General features: G+C 29.2%; 1 pseudogene; it reads right to left on the reverse strand.

Annotated features, from left to right (window-relative positions):
- Positions 1-7,467: 7,467 nt before the first annotated feature.
- On the reverse strand, positions 7,468-9,934 carry LOC149058485 (uncharacterized; annotated as a pseudogene).
- Between the last annotated feature and the right edge of the window lie 4,517 nt (positions 9,935-14,451).

Consider the following 14,451-nt stretch of genomic DNA (forward strand, 5'->3'; position numbering starts at 1 on the left):
TTTTCCTATAATGGAGCTTAAATTTTCTCTATAGCTATTTGAAGCAAAACTTATAGAAAACTTGGTGTTAAATTTTATAACCTTAGATATAAATACAAACAATATTATGAATTTTGAACTACAAAATAATTTGCAAATATTCATGGTTTTGACGAATTTCTGTCAATATTTGAAATTTAATTTGAATTTCCGGTTGACATTTTTTTTGTGATAAAGATTGACAAATTTGTATTAAATTTTCAAATCATAGGTATAAAAGGAACATTTTTTATGAATTTCTAGGATAAAATAATTTACGAATTTTCGTGATTTTTACGTATGTTGTCAAAATTAAACTTTGAGTTCATGTAAAAAAAAAATGTGATTATATATTTCTTTTATTTTTCAACTACCATTGTAAAAATATATTATGAGCTTTGTATTAAATTTTCAAATCTTAGGTATAAAAAAAAACTTTTATGAATTTCGATCTAAGATAATTTGAACATTGCCGTAATTTTTATGTATTTAGTCAAAAATTGAACTTCAAATGCTAATAAACAAATATCGTGCCTACTATGTATTTTTATAATTTTTTAATCACTATATAAATAACTTATGAGGAACTTTGTATTAAATTTTCAAGAATTTTGATAGGGCCAAAAAAATTTTATCAACACTTCAAAAAAAATTATTTAGAAAAATTGAAAATTTCAGTTGTCTATAAATACCTCAAAAAAAGTCAAAATATTTTGAAAATTAAATCATGTAAAGAAAATGTTAATCTAAATAACTGATAAAATTTTCAAGTATCTTCGACTTATACTTTTTGAATAATAACAAATGTTTAAAATCGTTTGACGATATATCGTTATCGTAACGCTATTTCGAAAAAATTTAAAATTCAAACGCACTTAAAATTTTTCCTATAACGACGCTTCAAGTTTTCTCTATAGCTATTTTAAGGAAAACTTATGGAAAACTTAGTGTTATATTTTTAATTCTTAGTTATAAACAGAAAAAATTTTATGATTTTTAAACTTCAAAATTACTTGCAAATTTTCGCGTTTTCGACATATTTCGTAAAAATTTGAACTATAAACGCTTATAAAAAAAATTGTGACTAACGATTTTTAATTTTTTTTAGCTACAATAAGAACCACTTAAAAGGAATCTTGTATTAAATTTTCAAGTTTTTAAGGTCGTCCAATATTTTTTTTACAGACACTTCAAAAAAAATCTCAAATTTCAGTGGTCTATAAATAACTCAAAAAAAGTCAAAACTTTTTGAAAATTAAACTGTATATATTTATAACACTAACACAAACATTTGGTGAAAAGTTCAAGTATTTACAGTGATTAGTTTTTGAATTACAACCATATAAAAAAATCAATTTGGTCGAAAACTAGTTTTGCGTAAAAATTCCAGTTTTTCTGTAATTTTTTTTTTTGTTTTTCTCGATTTTTTTGAAAACTGTTGGAAAATGTTTACTTTTGACCTCTACAATGCACCAAAGATATTCACTTTTACATCGGAAACCACCCCCAAAGTTTGAAATTGAAGCATTATTTCGACTAGTTATGCTGTACACAGACACACACAAAAAAAAACACACATCATTGTAAAATCAATACATTCATCACTTCGTTCAGAATCTAAAATGAATAGCACAGAAAAAATCCAACGGTAAATTTTTCGAAACCACAATATTGGCCTCATAATTAAATAATTATAAAGATAATTCAATTTCACCACACATAAGAATGCCCGTGTTTTTTATGTGTAACAATTTTTATAAAGGTATATATTAATTCAAATATATAATTTCCACGACCCTTGTGTGAGGGTGAAACTAAAACGGGATTTGGATTATTCGGGCTCGCATAATTAATACGTTGTGAATTTGTGAATAAAACTTTATGAATTTTTGTAACGCAGTTAGATGATTATACTTGATATAAATTCGTGGTACCGAATAAATACTTATTTTTATATCTACTAAAAAGTAAACGCAAAGTTTAAGCTCCAAGATAATTTGAAAATAAACTTACGTGGAAAATAAACTCATTCGGTTAAAGCTAGCTGCCCTGTATAGTACAGATGTGCAGTACACCACCGTCAAAGAAATAGCTATCTTCATTCGTCTTCATCTCACTTTATAACGAAACTAGAAAATATAAAATTATTTTATAAAACGAATTATGCAATTATTTTTTTTATACTTTAGTAATAATTCGGCTATGGGTGGCTTTTTTTTCTTGGTCAATGAAATTATTAGAACCGTTAATTTTCTCCAACGAATTTCAACGATTGGTATTTACCATAGATGATGGATATAAATACAATATTAAAAATCCATAGATCTAATGCTCTGTATACAATCATATTTTTTTATATTTATAGATTCGCTGTGTACTATATAATATATAATATACGAAATTGTGTTTTTGAATAATCTTTGTTTTGAAATAGATAGAAGATACCTACAACAAAATAGGGGACTATAATCGTTATTTTTTATTAAAATATCTAATTTCGTCAACATTTAATTTTTGTATCAACATCGTTTTGATAAAATTTGTATGAATATGTTTTCAGTATAATAATAATAATGATAAAACAACAACAAAACAAAGCTTGGTTACTGACGATGGTAATATTTTTTATAAATCACTGATCAGGTGCACAAAAACTGTATAATACTATATAATTTACAAGTGACCTAACCTGTATGCTAAGATCCGATTGGTATGGTGGTTGTTGGCGGAAACTATTGGTGACCTGGTGATTTTGGATGGTGGAGGAATAGAGGATACTTATGGATATTGGTGATTGACTTGGACGCCGTTAAGAAGGTACCACCAAGCGGCCAGCACATATTATTTACTACCTACCAAAATTAGGGATTGAAGTGTTACTATCATAAGTGTAATGCATTTTACTGACGAACATTTGGCAACAATGCAATTTAATTTTAACGTAATTCATTACAATGGTCATTAATGGCCAATTAATATTAAATAGCTATCAAAATCGTTTTGTATATTTAAATTATTGAAATTGTTTTCAGACTGTAAAATTGTTATCATAATATTGTATATAATTTTTCTGTAATATTCTTATGTTTTCAGAAAGCTAACAATACTTTTCAAAATAAATATAAAATTGAGTAACAACCATAATATTACATATTATCTAATTTATGGTTGAGATTTAATTACTAAACATTTTAAACTAATTTTGGGCAATTTAAGGAAGATTTAGGTAATAGTAAATTCATATAACCCTACGCAGGGGGATTACCTATCTCGGTGTTAAACTTATACTTCTCTTGGCAACCTCGGGTAATAAAATACAGCTAGAAATAATGTAGTAATTATATGTATTTGATAGTAAAAACACGTACATTACTGCAATGTTCAATATTCTTATTAGTACTGAATATCCGAACGAAAGTAGTAAGTAAGTTATAGCTTCAACGAAAACAGCGACCGATGAATATCAAACATATTTTGGAGACATAATATTATAATTTATTATATTACTAAATTCATATATAATTTATAAATAACACGAACAAACGTAACAAGTACAAACGATCGGAACTGGGGCTACATATTGCATTTTCAGAAGGCGTGTTCTGCCGCCTGCAGATTTAATAAATAATATTTATATAGATACAATTATATAAAAAGATGGTACAAATTTCCTTGTAGACATCATATTTATGAGTTAATTTTCAGGTCTATTTTTGAGATTAAAATAGCACAAGTTACATCAGATGAAGATGAATATTATCTTCTAAGTATTATTTTGTAATTAATTAGAAACAATTAAATTAAAAAATTTGCTATATTTATATATTTTTTATAAGATTTTCTTGATTAATACGTAATTTAATAAACTGAAATATTGTTTTAAATTTGGAACTAGTAGCTTTTAATGCAATTTTTACAACTGTTTATCATTCTTATTAAATAATTATAAGTTTTTCACGTCTCCCAATCTGTGTGGCGTAAAATCTAATAAGAATGTTCACAGACAATATACTCAACAAAATAGATGTTAATTATACCAAAAATATTTGGCGTTGACAGAAAAAAAACGCATCATTGTTAAATTAATTTCAGGTCTCGGTTACTTCCTTTAATTAATTTATCATCACGTGCACTTCCAACACCTCACGTTATACCTACGCTTGTCATTCCAATATTATGTATATAATTATAATATTTAGTATTTAGTATAATAAAAACATTGAATTTGAACGGCTATTTTAAGAATTTGTGTTTATAAATTTTAATTAAAAAAAAAAAATTAGTAAACTATAGACGGCTGAGATCACTTTCCGGGCCCAATCAGAATTTTTTTTTTCCCGTTATTCAATGATACTGTTAAGATATTTAAATTTGCAAAATATGTTGTCTCGCTATTCAACACCGACTGCGCCTACAAGTTTTAGACAAGCATAGACTTCACCAAGCATATTCAGTGACGTCGAAGTGTTCAAAATATTATACTATGAAATCACCCCCCTCCCCTTCCTAACAGCGCCACATTCTTAAAAAATGTAACCATCAGATGCAAATCAAAGCACTTACATATAGTTAATACAATATTTAAACATTTATTTTTAACGTAAATTCTGGATGCAGTACCCCTAAAATACCATAAGGTGCCCCCCCCCCCCACCAATCACAAAAAATATTCCATGATTTTTATGTCATAGACTAGGTGATTAGCACCACTGGGTTATATTATAACCTACCGATATTTGTATTCTGTAGGATACTTAAATCTATGACCATGGTATTCGGTTACCTGGTTACCGTGAAAATTATAAACAATTAAAAATTACAATGAATAACAACTTTGCAAAAATTTCGCATTTTCTTAAAAAATTGTCACTTGAGTGGAAAATACTATTGGAAAATACTATTCCTATTGTCGGGCCGGATCGGGCTGTAAATTATCGGCCCGTGCAGACCTTTAATATATATATATATATAATATATAATATACATAAGTATATTATAATATAGACTATATTCACCTTTTGGAAGATCACAAATTATTAACTGTTTAAAAAAACTTGGGGAATTTGCTCTGATGTGTAGTATAGGTTTTAAAAGTTTAATTTTGTTGTGATCACAGTTATAGCCGTCGTTTAGATATACCTACTTAAATGTTGATACATACGACTGTGCATCAGGGGCGTCCTCAAGGGTGGGGAGAATGGGGCAGTCGCCCCCTCCATGACCTCTATTTTCTTTCTTAAAATGTTAATAATTTTTATAAAAATATAACACTAGGAAAAAAAAATTTTTTAGGTTAATTATTATCTTTAAATCTAGTTAAATCTAATTATTATATATATATATATATATATGATGAGTTAAATTAGGTAAAAAACCTAGTAATTGGTGTATTTTCATATAAATATATAGGTGATGTATGAAGTTTGCCCCCCCCCAACTATGAAAGGGTCTAGGGACGCCACTGCTGTGCATTGTATATGCATAACCCAGTCGCCAAGTATTAACCAAATTACCAAAGTTAATTAACTTAAGTAATTTAGATCTGTGATTAATATCACAGACATTAATAAGTCTAAGATATAAACGATAATATATTTTGACATATTATTAGGTACCTTTGATATTGCAATACCGATTAAATTTAAAACTCAAAACTAAAAACTTAGGATAATTTCATTATCCTGTTCATTTACATTTTACAATAATATTTCTTGGTCGAATATATGTATGACGTAACAGATTTTGGTAGGTAATGGACTAATGACAAATGTATAAATTAGTAATTAGGTGTCCAAATCCCAAAATTAATTTGATAGTGTATCTAAATTCAATCAGACATTGATTAAATTCCCATAATTTGTAAATACCTACTTACTGGCTACTTAAAAAGTTATGTTTACAGGATTTAGATTTAATAAAAATATGTAATTCAAGCCATATGGTTATTAAAATGTTCATAGAATTAAAAACTTATCTTCAAGTTCGAGCTGTAATATTTAGCATGTATTGATAAATTATTGTTGTTTAACACTTACAAATTTAACTAATTGCATGAATGTTATACGTCATAATGAGTCTATTATAATAAAAAAAAAATGGCTAATTGCAAGTTGCAACTTTATTACCATTGGATTATGAATAGACATTTAAAAAATATGTAATAGATAGGTAGTCTGTATTATTTATTTATATATATAAAATACATATACTATTTACATGATAAATGTATAACTATTAAACTATACAATGATAATTGATAGTATGAAACACACACCATGCTCTATAAAGAACTTTTTTTTATTAATCAGATGAATAGCTGATATTATAAAGTATATAACTATGAAGATTTACTACTAAACCTAACTTACTACAACATATTAGTTATTGTTACAAAGGATAAACCCTATACGTACTTTTATAAGATTTAAAGAGAAGAAACACATTTATATCAATTATGTTAGACAAACTTAGAACAATATTCAGTTTTATAATAAAAAAAAAAAAAAAAATAATTAATATATGATAATAATTTGCATATGATGTAACAAAACAATGTAAGAAAAAATAAGCACTTCTAAAAAATGAGATAAAATAGTAATATTATTTATAAATTTTATGATTATACCTAGTAAACAATTTCCCAAAAAAAATTAGTTAAAAAAAGATTAAAAACTATAACTGGGTTGAAGTCGAAATAAAAATAGTATTATAATACAATTATCATCATCATAATAGTAAGTCTAACTATCTAAACTATTTAAACATATTATTAAAAAATTATAACTTATTATATAGAACACTTATTTAAAACATTAAAATTTGCAATTGTATTATTAGTACAAATGAAAAATATAATATTCTTAAATTTATTTTTAAACCTTATATTCCACAAATGTAAATGTATTAAGCTCAAGCACTTATCAGTTTAACTTTCATTTACAATAAATATAAAACTTCATTTTTTTAATATTAAATACAAAAATTTTAATAAACATTTTTCAATTTTTAATCTAAATAGTAGAAATCTTATGATATAAACAAAAACGCAAAACATAAATTTTTCAATTTACCAAAATAATTGAACAATTTTTGCAAGTATAAAAAGAATAAATAGTAAATATAATTTTAACAACATGTCATATAAATCTAAACTTTTAATTAGCATTACAATAAATACCCTTAATGAAGCCCAAAGTTAAAAAAACTCGAACAAAAACAAAACAATTATTAAATAAAAATAAATAAAAACATAAGTCTTTAATACCAATATAGTAATATATAATAAAATGTACAATAAAAGGTCATAAACATGAGAATATGAGATACATTTTAATTATATTATTAATTTCATTTTAAATACTTGTAATAATTAGAAGTCATGTACATCTAAATAAATAAATTTTAAATTTTAAATTTTAAATTAGTAATTTGTTTTAGAATTTATTTTTCTAGCATTTTTCCTCAAATTATATTTTAAGGATTTATACTAGTTGGTGTAAAACAAATAAACGTCAAATAAATAAAAACGACAATGTCCAGTTTGTCTAAATTGCATCCTACCCAGACAAATAAATTCAAATGTGTATCAGTTCTTTTATAATTAAGGCTACTCAGTCTTATTATTTAACTATGTGAAATGTAACTGAATCATACAAATATAATATTGACCTCCAAAATAGTGTTTGCTAAAACTAATGAACACATGATTTTCATATATGATACTCTGAGCATTGAATATAATAAAGCTTCTAACAATGTTTGTGTAACATTATGACATAGAACTGCATGAACACATTTGTACATTATTTAGAAGTTTCAGTGTAGATTATTTAACATTAAATACAGTCTCCTTGGTTTAAATTAACTAAACAAAATATAATATACATGTATATTATTACTACTTAACTACATAATATTTTAACAAGTAGCAGTCTTATGCGGTTTGAGATATCTGTTTCATGAATATTAATAAAAATAATAATAAATCATAAATGGATGGAATCATTCAAGTGAAAATAGAGTGGATAAGCATTTGTAATTATTCAGTTATTTACAATCGGTACCTACAATTTTAGGTAGATATTTTGATACAAGGAACTCTTAAATAACGATAATTGAGCAGTTGTGGGGATTAAATGGCATTTTTAAAAATGTTACCTGATATTTGATGTAAAAAAACAACCATTTATTTAGCTACCTGAAACAATGTTTTTTGATTTAAATTTTTCAGACTTGGAATTCACATAAAATTAAAATTGTAAATAAAATGTACGTAATTAAATTAAGGTTATACCCAAAATTTGCAAGTTTGATTGACCCATAAAACAAAAACTAACAAATTTTATAAAATAGGGTCAACATCTTAAAATAATTTAAATCCAAGAGAATATTGAAGAACAAATTCTCAATTTAATTGTACAACTTTTTCTGCACCAATTAACCCTGGTATGTCTTTAACGCAAATTTTAAAATGACATTACTAAAGCTAAAATAGGTTTGACTTCAAATAGCCTATACCTAAGATTTGGGTTTCAGTTAAATTCAATTATTGAATTCGGCTTGCACATACTGCCCATCCAATGTAAACCACCATTTCAGTCCCTATCATCGTTACCAGCGGCTAACATAGGTACAGAGGGCGTTTGACTAATAGGCGCCATAATAACTCTAGATGTAGGGGTTGCTTGCATTGATGACTCAGATTTACTAGAAACTGATAAATCTTGTGCTTGGTCATCATTGTCTGTCGGAGTTGGTGATTGTGTGTCTTCTCTGTGTCCAGCATATTTAATCAGTTCTGGGCTCCAAGGAGAGCCTCAATCATCCATTCTTTCTGAACGAGGTGAATGCCCATTGTTAGAAGTTTCATGATCTGATTTTATAGGCACTCCAGATAATCCAAGAGCATGATGTAAGAAACCAGCAGTTGCATGTTCCATGGCTCTGGACATTTGTCCTGAGAACATAACACTGCTAGTACCTGGACTTAATCCATACGCGAAGCCGAGATTGCGATTGTTTACTTCTGATCTACGAAATGGACGGCTTGTGGTTATATCCAGTTTCTTCACTTTGTCATAAAGAGTACGAGACGGAACTCCAAACTTTCGAGAAGCTTGTAATGCACTCATGCCAGTTCGAACAGCATCTATTGCAGACATAATATCTTGCCGTGTATACTGTTTGTATCTTTTCCACTCAGGCTTATGAGATGGGACATAAGTTGCAATTCCTGGAGTTACAATACCACCTATTTAATAAAGTAACATAATTTATGTTAATTTACACACAATTTTGGTAAAAAACACATACATATTTTTTAAAGCTAAAAATAGAAGTAAATTAATTAAATAATTACTTTTTGAATCGCCATACATTGATTGAGGTGAGGATGAATTATTCATTTTTCCCATCTAAAAAAAAATTTTAATATTTAACAATGATTTAATCTAAGTATACCGTCGACTCTTGAAATTTTAATTTTAATACAAATAATTTGAATAACCAAAACAAAAATAAATTTTGGAGAATGAGGTTCTGATCCTTCAATTTTAATCTGCAATACATTTATTGTATTAAGTATTTAAGTTTTGTATTTTTGAATATATATTTAAGGAAAATAATAAATTAGATACTGACCTTTGAAAATTGGCTGCTATTTTCAGATCCATTCGACTGTGGTCTATAATGTTCCATTGCTTCAGAACCATATAATGGCAGAGATGTGAGGAATCAGCTTGTCCCTGTCCAAGTGCAGTTCTCAATATAGGTGTATCTCGACCCATCAACATGCTAGATAATTTCTTGCGTCGCAATGGTGACATTCCCGGATGTCCTGCAACCATAGCATCATAACTTCCACCAAACATTGCATTTGTCACTGGTGTTGAAGACAACTGCATGGTAAGCATTGGCTACATTGAGATCAAACATATTTTCGATCAACGCACATGGACATAAAGTACATCCATACTTATCAACAGTCATTGGAATTTCAGTGACGAACAATGTTACTTTTTTAGCATTTTTACTGCCACAAAACGTGAAAAAAAAAACAAACATCATGGTAAAATCAATACATTCATCGCTCCGCTCAGAATCTAAAAATGAGAAGGAGTGACCTGGTGCACGCAAGCAATCGCATTTGAAGGAACAAAATTAAAATTTTGATTTATTGAACTTAGAGAAAAAAAATTTTAAAAAAATGAGAAGGAGGGTTTGGCGCCCGCAGGCAAATTTGAAAAATTTATTTTTTAAGAATACACATTGTAGACTGCAGTGTGTAATCTCCAGTTCATAGTAGAATGATTATTGAAAGGAACAAAGATATTAAGGTGTTAAAATTGCCTACCCAAAATTCAATTAGAGGTAAATTTAAAAAACATCGAAACACTTAAATGCCGAAGAATAACAATTATTTTTTTGAACATGACTGCATCTTGATAGGAGATGTTTTCAATGGCTATAATTTTCCTTCTGGACAGACTACTCATGACAGCTACGATCAGTATCCACGTGTTGAAGGTGACAGGAATATAGACAGGAAGGGTCGGTGGTGGAAACTGTGGGGCAATCGACGTTCGATTGCTTAACGCCTCCATAATGACTGAATCGGGGGCCACTGTGACAAAACTTTTGGGTATAGCCAAAACGGAGACAACGATTGCATTGAATTGGAGATCGGATAATCGGAGAGACTTCAAAAATCATGTTGAAAACAGTTATGTGTTGAGGTAGGTTGGGAGAAATAAATTTCAATTCAACCAAGCGAGTGGTTTTTTTCCGTATCAATACACTCGACGAGAATAAAGATAGGGTCAACGGGAAAGATTGTTGATTGTGTCGTAATGAGTTATTATTTATTAATGACATTAGAGTCAGCGAGGGAGCAGTCAAGGAAATCGGAAGATAATATTATATTATCGACTCATTAGTGTTATCGGTGACCGTAGCATCGTCAACGACTATATCTGATAGCGTAACGACGTTTATGGGTAATAATAGTTAACAATGTTGAAATTATGAAATGAAAAATTTACTTTGTTGAAATGATTTGAAAAAAAATGTGAAGGGGAACACGTGAGCAACTAAGCAACAATGACAATGACAATGACAATGACAATGACAATGACAATGACAATGACAATGACAATGACAATGACAATGACAATGACAATGACAATGACAATGACAATGACAATGACAATGACAATGACAATGACAATGACAATGACAATGACAATGACAATGACAATGACAATGACAATGACAATGACAATGACAATGACAATGACAATGACAATGACAATGACAATGACAATGACAATGACAATGACAATGACAATGACAATGACAATGACAATGACAATGACAAGGGCAAGGGCAATGACAAGGGCAATGGCAAGGGCAAGGGCAAGGGCAAGGGCAAGGGCAAGGGCAAGGGCAAGGGCAAGGGCAAGGGCAAGGGTATACACATTGAAGACTGCAGTGTGTAATGTCCAGTTCATTGTAAAATGATTTTCGAAAGGAACAGAGATATAGATATTAAGGTGTTAAAATTGCGTACACAAATTTAAATTAGTGTTAAATTTAAAAAAAAAAAAATGAGAAGGAGGGTATTGGTACCCGCAGGCAAATGCATTGCAAGAAGCAAAAAAAATTTGAACAAATTATACCGTAGGAAGACTGCAGTGTGTAGTTCATAGTGAGAATGATTATTTAGAAGTCATTATATAGTTACTCAAGGTTTAAAAATTGTGTACACAAAAATGATGTAGAATTAAATTTGAAAAAAAAATTGAGAAGGAGGGTATTGGCGCCCGTAGGCAAACGTATTTCAAGAAGCAAAAAAAATTTTTAATTTATGAACTTAGAGATGTAATGAAAAAAAATGCGAGAAGAACTTAGAAAAAAAAATTGCGGAGGGGTGACCTGGCGCCCGCGGGCAAACGCATTTAGAAACAAAAAAAAATTTTATTTTATTGAACTTGGAGAAGTAATGAAAAAAAAATTCGAGAAGTACTTACAAAAAAAATTGCGGAGGGGTGACCTGGTGCCCGTGGGCAAACGCATTTCAAGAAACAAAAAAAAATTTTAATTTATTGAACTTGTAGAAAATAATGAAAAAAAAAATGCGGAGGGGTGACCTGGCGCCCGCAGGCAAACGCATTTCAAGAAACAAAAAACAATTTTTAAATTAATGAACTTAGAGAAAATAATGAAAAAAAAAATGCGGATGGGCGACCTGGCGCCCGCAGGCAAATGCATTTCAAGAAGCAATAAAAAATTTTTAATTTATTGAACTTAGAGAAAATAATGAAAAAAAATTGCGGAGGGGTGACCTGTCGCCCGCGGGCAAACGCATTTCAAGAAACAAAAAAAATTTTTAATTTATTGAACTTAGAGAAAATAATGAAAAAAAAATGTAGAGGGGCGACCTGGCGCCCGCAGGCAAACGCATTTCAAGAAACGAAAAAAAAAATTTAAGAAAAAATGATCAATTAAGAATAAGAATAGTAGAAACTGCAGTGTGTAATGTTAAAACTTTTAAACAAAAAATACAATTGATAATTATAAGCTTATTCGAGAATGACCGTTGAGAGAGCACCAGGTTAACAATGTTGAAATTATGAAATGAAAAATTTACTTTGTTGAAAGATTTGAAGAAAAATGTGAAGGGGAACACGTGAGCCCGCGGGTAAACGCATTTCAAGAAGCAAAAAAAAAAAATTAAAAAAAAAAAATGATCGATTAAGAATATGAATAGTACAAAGTGCAGTGTGTAATATTCAAAATCTTAAACCGATTGTAATACTGTTATTACGCTAATTCGGCTTTAAAACCGTGTTATCTATTATGGTAATATTAGTCAGGTACCTATAAAACATTTCTTCAACAATATTTATATATTTTCTCCCGTTGTTATGTTTACAATGTCGAATACCTTGATAGTTAGTAGGAAAAGATCATTGCAAAGGTAACGACAGTGATGATAGTCATCTATCATCACATAGCTTCAACTCACCATAGGTTTACAAATACCTTCCTATGACTTATGTAACCATCTGCTAGTCACACGGGGAAGGCAGTGCCGTAGCATCCTGGATACGGCACTGAGTTTAATAAGTATCAATTTGAGTGGTGGTACAACGATAAATAGTACTTAGGTATCGCGTGACCAACAGAGATTACCTTGGACACTTTGAATAAAAAGATTCTTAGTTGGTTTCCGACATAAGTGTTTGCATATCAAGTTGATCTATTGATTGTTAACCTCTTAGAACTTAAATCATCCATCAATGGCACCGAACCCTTTTCCAATGTTTTATTTTTAAAATTTAGGATAGGACGGTATATTGTCCACTTTCCTCTACATGGTACTCTATTTTTGCCGATATTAAGACATTGGACCTCTTGTAATATTTTTCACCCTTTTAGATTTTTAGGACTTCGTCGCCATATTCATACATACGAGTATAGTCATATATTATGTATGACATATTACATATTGTCATACATTTATATATACATTTTAAATGTGACGACAAACAATTGTTAATGATTTATCCTCCAGTATTGTATCTAACTTACAAGTCGTATAGGGTTTAGTTGACCTATTAATACTATTGAAAACTAAGGAATCTGTTTATTATCAATATATGTGCACCGGCCAATCATCACCATGTGGCATCATGATAATTTTGTTTTATGTTTCCATTGTGTCTATAAAAACGACCCTCAACACCAGAAATAATTAATTATTACAATCTTATGATAAATGATCTAAACATTTTTTTTTTAATAACAATAAACTCATAAAGACAGATAATGTGTCCAGAAAAAATTTCAATCATTTATAATATATCAAATGACATACGATTTGCTAATTAATATTCTTGAAATGTTCTAGCATGAATTAAAGTACTTTATAGCTTATAGATTTAAGCAGTGTAAAATATTGTATTCGTATCATTTGTATTATTAAATAATACATTTTTATTTTCTAAAATAATTTCGGTAACTATGGCTACCTATTAGCATTCTGTAGGTCACAGGTTGGTTTAGAAACACGTATGAGCATATGGGGCAAAGATTCGTCATTAAAAACCCAGGTGGTCACCCATCCGGGAGCTAGTGACGCCAGACGATGCTTGACACACTTTTAAGATTACAGCCAATCACCGCGCCACACTAAGCCCCAATATGCACTTTTTGTGTACCCAATTATTAGGTTTGATTATATTATTTTTGGGATTGCAGGTACATAGTATCTAGTGTTGTGTGCATATAGCAGGCCAGAGGTTAATTCCTTTTTTTAAGGCATAAACTGCATGGCTATGTTTTTTACTGTTCGGTTTGAAGCACATGTAAATAGGACCAGGATTCGTCACTAAGAAGCCAGGTGGTCACCCATCCGGGAGCTAGCGACGTCGG

This window comes from Diuraphis noxia, unplaced genomic scaffold (assembly GCF_037042655.1).
Source record: "Diuraphis noxia isolate RWA-SAM2 unplaced genomic scaffold, SU_Dnox_SAM2 contig0002, whole genome shotgun sequence".
Lineage (NCBI taxonomy): Eukaryota > Metazoa > Arthropoda > Insecta > Hemiptera > Aphididae > Diuraphis > Diuraphis noxia.